The sequence below is a fragment of the Rhipicephalus microplus genome, chromosome X, assembly GCF_043290135.1.
Source record: "Rhipicephalus microplus isolate Deutch F79 chromosome X, USDA_Rmic, whole genome shotgun sequence".
Lineage (NCBI taxonomy): Eukaryota > Metazoa > Arthropoda > Arachnida > Ixodida > Ixodidae > Rhipicephalus > Rhipicephalus microplus.
In genome coordinates this window covers 26,694,315-26,706,746 of record NC_134710.1, presented here as the reverse complement: position 1 = coordinate 26,706,746, position 12,432 = coordinate 26,694,315, and positions in this window count along the sequence as shown.

The following is a 12,432-nucleotide window of genomic DNA, read 5'->3' as shown; positions in this document are numbered from 1 at the left end:
AAATTGGCGGCAGCAAGCACAGGACCGGGTTAACTGGCGGAACATGGGAGAGGCCTTTGTCCTGCTGTGGACGTAGTCAGCCTGATGATGATGATGATGATGATGATGATGATGATGATGAGGATGATATTTTGGTTACATAATTCGATTACATGGTCCTGAACGCGAAAGGCAGTGGAGTGCGACCAGCAGCTGCACTCAGCTTATCTCAACTCAAGATTATTTTGGCACACCCTGGTGACGTAGCTGCCCAGTGTTGCGAGACGATGATCCGTGTTGATCCAGATGACGGCGAAAGGGCCGTGTCATTTTGGAACCCATGGCAGCGCATGAGCAGCACACGTATCATAGCGTTTAAACTATAGGAAACGGTAAAAAAATCTGTAGTTTTAAAGGAACATAATTTAGTAAAGCCTAGCAAAGCACGAAACCTCACTCTCGCACCTAAAAGCAGCAAGCTTGCGAGTGATAAAGCCGACATCTGAAATGATGGTGCATAGAAGACCATATGGCTGAAGAGTATCAAGATGCTCTATGCAAATGGAGATTACTTAGAGACCATTTGTTACTTTAGGATTGTTTCAGTGCATATTTTGGCCACGTGTTGCAGGCCCATCTTTTCGGTGCGTTAGGTCAACCTCACCTAAGGATACAAATTATGTTCGTTCTGTTAGTGTCAAGCACTGCTCTAAGTCATCTGGAAAAATGCAGCGTTTTGAGTACTCCATGGCTGTTCAATGAATTCCTCAGCTTAAGAAGGAATATGGGAGAGGGTCATTCGAAGTGTTCATTTACTATCTTATATAACCCTATGCTGGTGTTAGGGCATTTATATTCATCGCGTTGTCTGCAAATATGTACGAATTGCTTTAGAGTGAGTCCTGTATTTCTCATCCGGCAGAAAAGCTGAGCGAAGCGCATGCCTGAAATGTACCCTTACAGAAATTCATTCCTCACAGTGATAAATCTGCTTCTTCTCTGTAAGTATGGTCCTATTGAAATGTCATTTGAATAGAATCAGGCTAAAAAAAGTGGGGTTGAACTTCTGAGTTACTCAGAAGTTCAACCCTACATTTTTAGCCCGATTTCTCATTCATTTACCGTCTAAGTGCACGCTCGAAAAGCTAAATGTTCCACCGGTAATATTGTCGCTGCAAATAAAAGAATGCAATATCTTTTTAGTATTCATCATCTGTGAGGAACGTTTTGTGACATTAAAAAAAATCGAAGATGGCTTTTTTAAATATTGATTTTTCAATGGACTTTACTGTCGACAAATTTCAAAGTTTGCGGTCATTTACAAAATTATTCGTTTGAGGTACAGCAACGGTACTTGCTGGCAATAGTGTAAACATTATGTTGTAATATAGGTCACCAAGGTATGAAAACTAGCTAGTTTAGCTTAGGAGAAAACGAAATCTCAAATCAAGCAACTTTTGAAAAATGTCACCTGTTCAGACATTTTTCAGAAACACTTTTTTTTCAGCATACAAACTTCAAACAATGCTGCTTCACTCTTCATTACGCGTGCATAAATTAGAAAAAAAGTTACTTTTATCAAGCTAATATTTGTGTTTTTATATCGTCGTTAACTTTCGAAAATGACAAGGGACGAAACTGGTCTCTTTTTAAAGTTCAATATTTTTTCCTCCTAAACTATGCAGCTAATAAAAAAAGCAAAGTTCACTTTTAGGCTACTGTGTGGTATGTTCACAAAATATAAAATTAAAATCAAATCTAAAATATCAACTTTGCAACCCGTGTTAATCTCTCGTGGAATCGCCCTACTTCTTTGCTTGCCGGAGTATATAAACCCCTAACTAGATGCAAGCGGCATTTTCTTAGTCACCTGGAACAACTCTTGAATTGTTCAAGTGAGATTAAAAAGCCGTATTTTATCATGGGTGATGTTAATATCAATATGATCAGTGAATACATGCATGCACTTGATTTGAAAAACCTTATAGAATCACGCGGATGTCAAAATGTCATTATAATAATACGCGTGTTAGCTACACTAACTCCACATCACTAGACGTCTGTATAACACGCCTATTGAATATTTAGTTGCGATTACAGCACAGGCATACTGTGCTCAGACCTAAGTGACCACCTACCTATCTACATTTCTACACAAAACATGCTTCATAAAGATAAACGACCAAGCTTCGCACGGTATAGATGTGTCAATGACAAATCACTGCTTCAATTGCTGAGTTCACTGAACATGCCAACTGGTCACCTGTGTATGTATAAAACGTTGACTACAGCGACATTCCCTGTTCGACGATTTCTCAAAGCGTCAGTGAATCAACAGGATGTATTTAATTCACAGTATTATAAGAAAATGCCCACAAGCTTTCTAACTGGCTATATGCATTTCTATGAGCAGGAAGGAGCTTATAATTGCTTTGCATCATTTCAAGTGCATCCCAAAAGTAAAGGACGAACAAACTCTAGCCGAATCAACACGATTTCAATCCTTTCATGAAACACTTTCTGACCAGCAGGTAGGCTCTCACCATCACAAGTTAGTCTAGCAATTGAACGCTTATGTCAGTGCAGTCAGGATTGCAGAGAACTTGGTTTACTCATGCACTCTTGCAAAATTAATAACTGCCTAAATAATGGACCCAAATACTTGTGCTCACCTGCGGTCACTAGAAAACCTCGAAGACCTTCGCGGAACTGTAAATCCCTGGGCTAACACACTGCAAAGCCGCGCAAAACATGTGATGCCCCAATTTAGCCATCTTCGCCTAATGAGTGGTTGACCTGATTCACCAGGCCTCCTGCGGCTTCTGTTCACTGCATGCACGCTACATCAAACGTCTTATCTTTGCCGTATTCATACTTGTCACGCTAACCGAGTGAGACTGCCGAGCGCGATCCAACATGTTGGTTGATTGATATGTGGGGTTTAACGCCCCAAAACCACCATATGATTTTGAGAGGCGCCGTAGTGGAGCGCTCCGGAAATTTCGACCACCTGGGGTTCTTTAACGTGCACCCAAATCTGAGCACATGGGCCTACAACATTTTCACCTCCATCGAAAATGCAGCCGCCCCAGCCGGGTTGATCCCGCGACCTGCGGGTCAGCAGCCGAGTATACTTATTAGCCACTAGACCACCGCAACGGGGCTCACGATATCTCATTACAAAAGCTGAGAGGACGCTGATATCGCACCCTCCTCCCGAGATCGGCTTACCATCAGTGTTAAGCGCTATATATAAAATGTATAAAACGGCTCACCGTTATGGCGACGAAGGGCGTGTGCTTTCGTGGATAACGCCTAGGGCTGGAATGCGAGAGGCTATCCGCTCGATTCCAGGCGTGGGATATCTTTCTGAATAACTTTTTATTGATGAATCATATATATATATATATATATATATATATATATATATATATATATATATATATATATATATACATATATATATATATATATATATATATATATATATATATATATATATATATATATATATATATATATATGTGTGTGTGTGTGTGTGTGTGTGTGTGTGTGTGTGTGTGTGTGTGTGTGTGTGTGTGTGTGTGTGTGTGTGTGTGAGCGAAATAAGTGTATAATTCAGGGCTTCTTTTTTCTTGTTAGACACTATATTAGAAGAAGGGTTGAAAGGCGGGCTAGTCGGTACAAATTCATAATGAAATAATTGGAAGCGCAAACCAATAGGACACAAGAGAAGAGACAAACAAGCGCAGTAAGAAATTATATACCAGAAAGATGAGAAAGGGAAAAAACTGCAGAGAAGGTTCTACCATGATCAGGTGTCGTTCAGAAACGAGATTTCACAGTCTAACAGTGATATAGACGGGGAACTAACACAACTATCAATATTCTTTTTAATAAAAAAGACTTCCGCAATCTCTCTAGTTTTCGTGTCATGATGGCTGTATAAGACAAATGTGCGTGAAAATTCAGGTGCGCAGTCACACTTTTTGCAATGGGCGGACGAATGTAAATCCGGGGCTGAATTCAGCGCGTTGTAGTGTTCTCGTAGGCGAACATTCAAGCAGAACCCAGACTGCCCAATGTATAACCTACCGCAAGACAGTGGAATACAATAAACGACATTAGATCGACAATTGGCGAAAGAATTGATATGCTTGACACCACAACCTTTTTTTCACAAGACCTGCGCTTGTTTGTCTCTTCTCTTGGGTGCCGTTGGTTTGCGCTTCCAATAATTTCATTATAGACACTATATTAATGAGATCTAACAGACAATAATGCGAGAAAAGTATAGGGGGAGTTACTATGCCTTATTTTAATCTAAATGTGAAGAGAGAAAAGTAGATGAAAAGATAACTTGGCGTGGTCAGGAACCACACCTGCTACCTTCAAATAACGCGTTCGATGCTTTACCAACTGAGCTACCACGGCGGCTATCCCTATAGTATCCATTTTATTGGGTGTATATGTGAATTAAACGTGGCCGTGTCACTCGGGGCACCAGCGGCCTTGGCAGTGAATGTAGAACACTCTTTATCAGCCTGTTTGGCACCACGTATCACGTGAATTTTTCGAGGGTCTCGTTCTGGCAGACTTGGTGCTTGAGGTATATTACACGAAGGATTATTGGTGAGATGCCTGCTCTCAATAAGTTCACGGGCTACGTGACGCCATACAGGCTGATGAAGAGGCAGTGCCACACCCGCCGCCATGGCTGCTGGTGGCGCGCTGACTAATACTCCTACGTTTAATTCACATATATACTCAATAAAGTAGATGTGGAGATAGCCGCCGTGGTAGCTCAATTGGTAAAGCATCGAACGTGTTATTTGAAAGTAGCAGGTTCGGTTCCTGCCCACGGCAAGTTATCTTTTCATCCACTTTTCTTTCTTCACATTTACATTAAAATTAGGTCTAGTAACTTCGCCTACACTTTTGTTGCATTATTATCTGTAGATTTCATATATATAAGCAAGGTTGCGTAAAAACACAGGTTATTATTCGAGAAACGTTAGCAGCAACAAGCTGGTACAGGCAGGAACCCGGCAAGCACGAGCCACACACGGACGTCACGTCTTCTTTCACGCTGGCACAGAGCTGGCGCCACTATGCTTCGGTACAATTACTCTCCGCGCAGAAAGGAGCCAACCTGGCGACCTAGGGAAAGGACACGACAAGGGGGTCATAGCACGGTTTGAGGCGTGATACGTGTACTGTTTCACGCCCACGGCAGCGTTGGTCTGAAGGTGGATCAATGGGCTCAACTTCATAGTTGACAGGAGATGTTTGCCGCACCACACGGTAGGGGCCATGGTATTTCGACGAAAGCTTCGGGGAAAGACCGGGAGGGGTAGACGGGACCCAGAGCCAAACCAGCATTCCTGGGTTATAGTGTACAGTAGACGCAGATGAATCGTGGTCAGTTTCTGGCGCCATTGGTCTTGTGTGGTAAATGAGCGAGCGAGTTGATTGATTGATAGGGGGGGGGTTTAACGTCCCAAAACCACCATATGATTATGAGAGACGCCGTAGTGGAGGGCTCCGGAAATTTTGACCACCTGGGGTTCTTTAACGTGCACCAAAATCTGAGCACACGGGCCTACAACATTTCCGCCTCCATCGGAAAAGCAGCCGCTGCAGCCGGGATTTGAACCCGCGACCTGTGGGTCAGCAGCCTAGTACTGAGCGAGCGAGTTGACGACACTCTTCGGCATAAGCAGCTGCTTCGGAAACAGGCGTCGCCTCGGAAACATCAGGCCTGTAAGGGAGAATGCTGTCCATGGAGCATGATGGCTCACGTCCGTACAGGAGGAAGAAAGGAGAAAAGCCAGTGGTTGTTTGTGGCGCAGAGTTGTACGCGTACGTGACAAAAGGGAGCACTTGGTCCCAGTTAGTGTGGTCGTCAGAGGCGTACATGGCAAGCATATCTACAAGGGTACGGTTAAAGCGTTCCGTCATGCCATTGGTTTGAGGATGGTATGCCGAGGACTTCCGATGGACAGTGCGACATGCCTTGAGCAGCTCGTCGACGGCGTTCGAGAGAAACACGCGTCCACGGTCACTCAGTAATTCACGAGGTGCACCGTGTCGCAAAATGAGATAATGAAGAAGAAAGGACGCACCATCTTTCGCAGTTGTAGCAGGCAGCGCAGATGTTTCAGCGTAGCGTGTCAAATGATCGACGGCGACAATAATCCACCGGTTGCCTCGAAGAGAGTTGGGTAGAGGGCCATAAATATCAATTCCGACGCGGTCGAATGGTCTCGCTGGGCAGGTTAAGGGTTGCAAAGGGCCAGCAGTGCTGTGAGAAGGCGTCTTGCGTCGTTGACACGTGGTGCATGACCGAACGTACTGGCGAACGTGCCGATACATGCCGCGCCAGTAGTCTCTTAGACGAAGGCGAGAGTAAGTCTTAAATACTCCAGCGTGGCCACACTGGGGGTCATCGTGAAAGGCAGCGCAAATGTCCGAACGCAAATGACGAGGGATGACAAGGAGCCACCTACGGCCGTCCGTCACGTAATTGCGGCGATACAACAAGCCTTCACGGACAGCAAAGTGTCTTGCTTGACGAGAGAGGGAACGTGAAGTCGTTTCTGACGAACTGTGCGAGAAGACGTCGAGCAAAGAATTGATCTAAGGATACTTGCGCTGCTAGGATGGCATGTCAGTGATGCTCAACGATGACGAATCGCAAATGGCAGTTGATAAGCTGGCAAGGTCAGGAGGCAGTGGAGAACGGGATAGTGCATCGGCATCTGAATGTCTGCGTCCTGAGCGATAAACAACACGGATATTGTATTCCTGAAGGCGTAAAGCCCAACGAGCGAGGCGGCCAGTAGGATCTTTCATGGACGCTAACCAGCATAAGGCATGGTGATCTGTGACAACATCAAACTGGCGTCCGTAAAGGTAAGTTAGAAATTTTCCTATTGCCCAAATGATAGCCAAGCACTCCTTTTCCGTGACGGAATAGTTGGACTCTGCCTTCGTTAGGGTACGGCTGGCATAGGCAACAACGTACTCGTCGCAGCCATCCTTGCGTTGAGCGAGAATGACACCGAGGCCGACACCGCTTGCATCCGTGTGAATTTCAGTGGGTGCATTGGGATCGAAGTGGCGGAGAACTGGCGGAGACGTGAGTGGCCGGCGCAGTGCCGTGAATGCGTCATCGCAGTGGGAATTCCAGCCAGAGAGGTCCGCGCTACGGGAGAGAAGCTGAGTCAGAGGGGCAATTATAGAGGCAAAGTTGCGAATGAAACGCCGAAAATAGGAACACAAGCCTACGAAACTACGAAGCTCCTTTAGGGTAGTAGGCTTGGGGTACTCGGCGACGGCACGCAGTTTGGCAGGGTCTGGCAATATTCTTTCTTTTGAAATGACGTGGCCGAGAATTGTGAGTTTGCGGGCGCCAAAATGACATTTCTTGAAGTTTAGTAGCAACCCGGCTGCTGTAAGGCACTGGAGAACTTGTTCCAGACGGGAAAGATGAGTTTCGAAATTCGCCGAGAATATAACTATGTCGTCTAAATGGCAAAGACAGATGTGCCATTTAAGTCTCCTGAGAACACTGTCCATCATTCTTCCAAAAGTCGCAGGCGCATTGCAAAGACCGAAGGGCATTACATTAAATTCATATAAGCCGTCAGGGGTCACAAACGCCGTTTTTAGACGGTCTGGTTCAGCCATTGGCACTTGCCCATATCCAGAGCGCAGATCCAGTGACGAGAAAAACTCCGCACATTGAAGGCAATCCAAGGCGTCATCAATGCGTGGCAGGGGATAAACATCCTTGCGTGTGATCTTGTTTAGTCGACGATAATCCAGGCAAAACCTGATGGAGCCGTATTTTTTTTTTTTTTGCACGAGGACCACTGGCGAAGCCCAAGGACTGCGTGAGTGCTGAATAACACCACGTTGCAGCATCTCGTCGACGTGTTGAGTGATGACGTCACGCTCAGCTTGCGAGACGCGGAAGGGGCGCTGACGAAGTGGAGTATGATGACCGGTGTCGATATAGTGAGCGACAACTGACGTGCGTCCCAAGGGAGGTTGTCCGTGGTCGAAGGAGGCACGGAAATGGTCAAGTAGTTGAATGAGCTGATTGCGCTGGTCTTGCGTAAGGCCGGTGTCTACGCTGCGCAACAGAACGTCTTCGTCAGGTAGTGAGGGCGCGGTGGCAGCTGTGACAGCATCCACGGACATCGGTGTCGTATCAGAACGGGCATCGAAAGGAAAGATGTCATCATAAGTGTCAAGGCTCCCAATACATTCGCCATGCAATAAGGTAGCGGGACAAGGGAACGCACTGCACACGTACACGGCACTGGAGCCATCGGCAAGTGTTATGACGGCAAACGGGACGACAAGGTTCCGGCGACGAGCGCATTCTTGTGACGGCATAAAGAGGGCAATTGAATCGGAAACGGAGTTGCACAAAAGAGATACTGCGGCGACCAAAAAAGCAGAAATGACGACGTCAGCGGCGACGATCACCTTTTGGGTGAGCGAGGGAGATCTATGAATGTCGTGCTGAATGGAAACAAAACGAGTTGAGCACGAGCGCAGTCGACAACCGCATGATTAGCGGAAAGAAAGTTCCATCCCAGGATGATTTCATGAGACGCATGCGGAAGGACGACAAATTCAACGATGTAAAGCACTCCTTGAATTACAACACGAGCAGTGCATGTGGCAGAAGGTTGGACGTGTTGCGAACTCGCTGTACGTAAAGAAATTTCAACCAGTGGAGTCGTCACTTTGTTCAGTTTGCGGCATAACACTTCACTGATTATACAAATAGCGGCACCTGTGTCGACAAGAGCAGTTGTGTCAGCCTCCGTCATCCTCGCATCAACCCGCCTACAGAGGCTGATCACATCCTCAATGTAGCTCGTGAAGCTCTCACCATTTCGCTGAAATCGTCCCCGCAGGTCCAGTTCAGCACGAAGCTTACGCATGGCTGGACGACCGAAAAACGAGGTGACAGCCTCTTTTAAAACTGACCAGGTTGGGATGTCGGCTTGGTGGTTGGTGAACCATAAGTTGGCCAAATCCGTCAAGTAGAAGATGACGTGAGTCAGCTTCGCAGGGTCATCCCACTTGTTAATCGCGCTGGCATGCTCGTACTCTGCCAGCCAGTCCTCGACATCTTAATCTTCAGTGCCGTTATATACTGGTGGGTCACGCAGACGAAGTGCACCAGAACACATGACAGGTGGCAGCGTGGAAGAGCCTTGTGGGGGATCGACGCGCTCGGTCATCGCGGACTGAGATGGTAGCTTACGGCTGCGGAGCTCCAGGACATTACCCAGCACGTATCCACCAAATGCAACGAGCAAGGTTGCATTAAAACACAGGTTATTATTCGAGAAACGTTAGCCGCAACAAGCTGGTACAGGCAGGAACCCGGCAAGCACGAGCCACACACGGACGTCAACGTCTTCTTTCATGCTGGCACAGAGCTGGCGCCACTATGCTTCGGTATATATATATATATATATATATATATATATATATATATATATATATATATATATATATATATATATATATATATATATATATATATATATAGCATGACGGCGACGACAACGGCAAATATCTGATGACAGTGTCCACATAATTGTCACGATAAAAACGAAATATATTATGTTTCGACCGATTAATAGGCGGATCAATAGTAATGTAACCATTTCGTTCAACGACCAGCGACTCGAATAAGTCAGCACACAAATATACCTCAGTGTCTGGTTTCACGAGCACTTATCATGGACACCTCACGTAAATAATTTCATGACAGATCTAGCTGGTTCATTATGATGCTTGAGAAAGATCACTTTTCGCGTATGGGTGGCCAGGAAGTATAGCTACAGGAAGCGGCCATCATTTCCGGTACACAGCTTACATGTATACTATATACGTGTTAAATAAAGGCTTGAAAACGCGATAGCAAAGCTCCTGCTTTTGAAATTCTACCCTGTTTCTACAACCTGGCGGTGCGTCCCACTGCTCAATCATCGTATATTGTGTATTCGTTAAAAGTTTCACATGTCCCGCTTCTCCTAACGAAGCGCCATTTAGTTGGCTACAAAACCGCGTTCACGAAAGCCTCGGAAACGAGAAATGACTGTCTACTCACTAAAGTAGCTGATTTATAAGAAGTCGGTCAGTTATAAGAAGTCGGTGTTTTTTTAAGATTCCGGACTCCGGAAAAGGCGCCGCCAGACCCGGCAGTAATTGGTGCATGCATTTGATATATGCGACGGAGCCATGACATAACGCTGCTAGTAAAAGCAAAATTCGTTGGAAACCCGCACTCTTTCGTTGAAAAGTCTTATAGAATTTCCGGTTCGCAGCCTCAACTAGAGCGGTTATTTATCTTTTTATCAAGGACGGCGTCTCGCTCAAAGGCTTGTCCAAACATCGTCGTTCTACGGCCTACTTTCAGGGAACTGTTGCACAGCGACCGTGTTTACCGAATAAAGAAAAAAAAAAGCCCGTGAAGCACGCTATACTCAGACCTCACGATATAACTTTCTGAAAGCTTCATCAGGAAAAGGATACCTTGACGAATAGTGTGCTGCAAACCATGTCTGCGAGCTGTCCGAGACAAGCAGTACTATTGCAGGGGCGAGCCGGCCAATGGGCAATTTCTCATTAGGAGTTACAAAAGAACTTTATATGTGTTGCATTTTCGCACAGTGGCTGTTTAGTCCTTTGCCCCTCGAACGCTCGTTGTGATGTACTAATTGGTTAATGAATGGACAAGATTGTGCCATAGTATGTGTAGAATACTTGCTTTACATAATGTCTCTTTCGCTAACAAAGAAAAATGCACCAACGAAAAGGCAGGAGAAATAAAATAGGGCCACTCGCAACCATAGGTCAGGAAACCCACTCATGAGTCGACTAACTTAAACTCACTCAATTCAGACGGAGCCGTGAGTCTTATTTAGTCGGGCTGAGCTATATTTCGGTGAGTTCGAGTCAGTCCGAGTGAGTCCGATTGAGGAAAACTTCGGTTTGTCTGAGCCCGAGTGCGCCCTAAGTGCGACATGTACTTTTTTTAATGAGTCTAAGTGAGCTCTATACTTTTTTAACCGATCTATGGTTCAATTTTCTTAACTTCAGCATTTCTATCAGCTTTGCGTATAAGCTCACGTAAATACGCATGCTGATTCACACATACTTCAAAGCACCAGCCTTCATGCGCCCACTAAATATTTATTGACCACAGGTTTGAGCTACGGAAGAAAAGGGGTACTGTTATAATCCCCACCCCGAACCACGGAAACTCCTGCAGGTGACGCGACGCGGATGGAGACATAAAGAGCAGCGCTGCCACAGGCCACGTCCTGGAGACGGCCACGTTATGGTGGCACCAACTAGTTTGGATTAAGCAAACCAGTTGCGGAAAATCGTCCATACATGGTTCCGGCTCTCTAACGCCATACTTATGATAAGCTTCACCCTCTCCCCTTCTCTTTTCTCAGTACTCAGCTTCACTTCCATTTCCCGCAGCCTTGCTATGCGCGTTACGTGGTTCTGACCAACATTTATAGAACTTTTCAGCTCCCAATGGTACACGACGGCCAATGCAAGAGCTAGCGGCGCCGCTGTTCCATCTTGCATTGTGAGTCAGGCGTCGTCTGCTGCAACATCCATGTGCCATGATTGTCGTCCGAGCTTCCTACAGCCGTGACAGCTGAGATTCCGACATTTAAAGTGTTTTCAATAACCTTGATTGCTTCAAAAAGCAATCATTTTGCAAGCCATGCTCCATAAGCATCACAGTATAATTAAACGTGATCTATATAATGGTACAATCTAACGCGTCTGGTTGCCCTTTCGCAAGAATATTCAATTACCGTCAACCTGTGTGGGGCCACCGCGGTGTAACAATGGTTACAGTGTTTCACTGATGATCCGAAGGTTGCACGATCGATCCTGACTCCGGTGGTCGCATTTTCTACGGAAACGAAAATGATACTGGCTTATGTACTTATATTTGTCATCCTTATATGTGGGCTTTAATGTCCCAAAACCACCATATGATTATGAGATACGCCGTATAGTGGAGGGCTCCAGATATTTCGACCACCTGGGGTTCGTTAACGTGCACCCAAATCTGAGGACACGGACATACAGAATTTGCGCCTCCATCGAAAGTGCAGCCGAAACAGCCAAGATTCGATCCCGCGACTTGCGGGTCAGCAGCCGAGTATACCTTATCCACTCAACCACCACGGTGCGGCATATTTGTCATCCTGATTAAGTCATAAAAAAGAGGAACATTGTCATTTTTCGAGCGCATTAATTCGAACTTTTTAAGAAAGGCGCACAACCCGAGCTACGGTCAATGAAGGTACCTGGTTTTTATTCCCTAAGCTCGGATAGGCGGCATGCACCCAAGTTAGTTCCCATCTTCACGATTCCGGTGGGATAGAC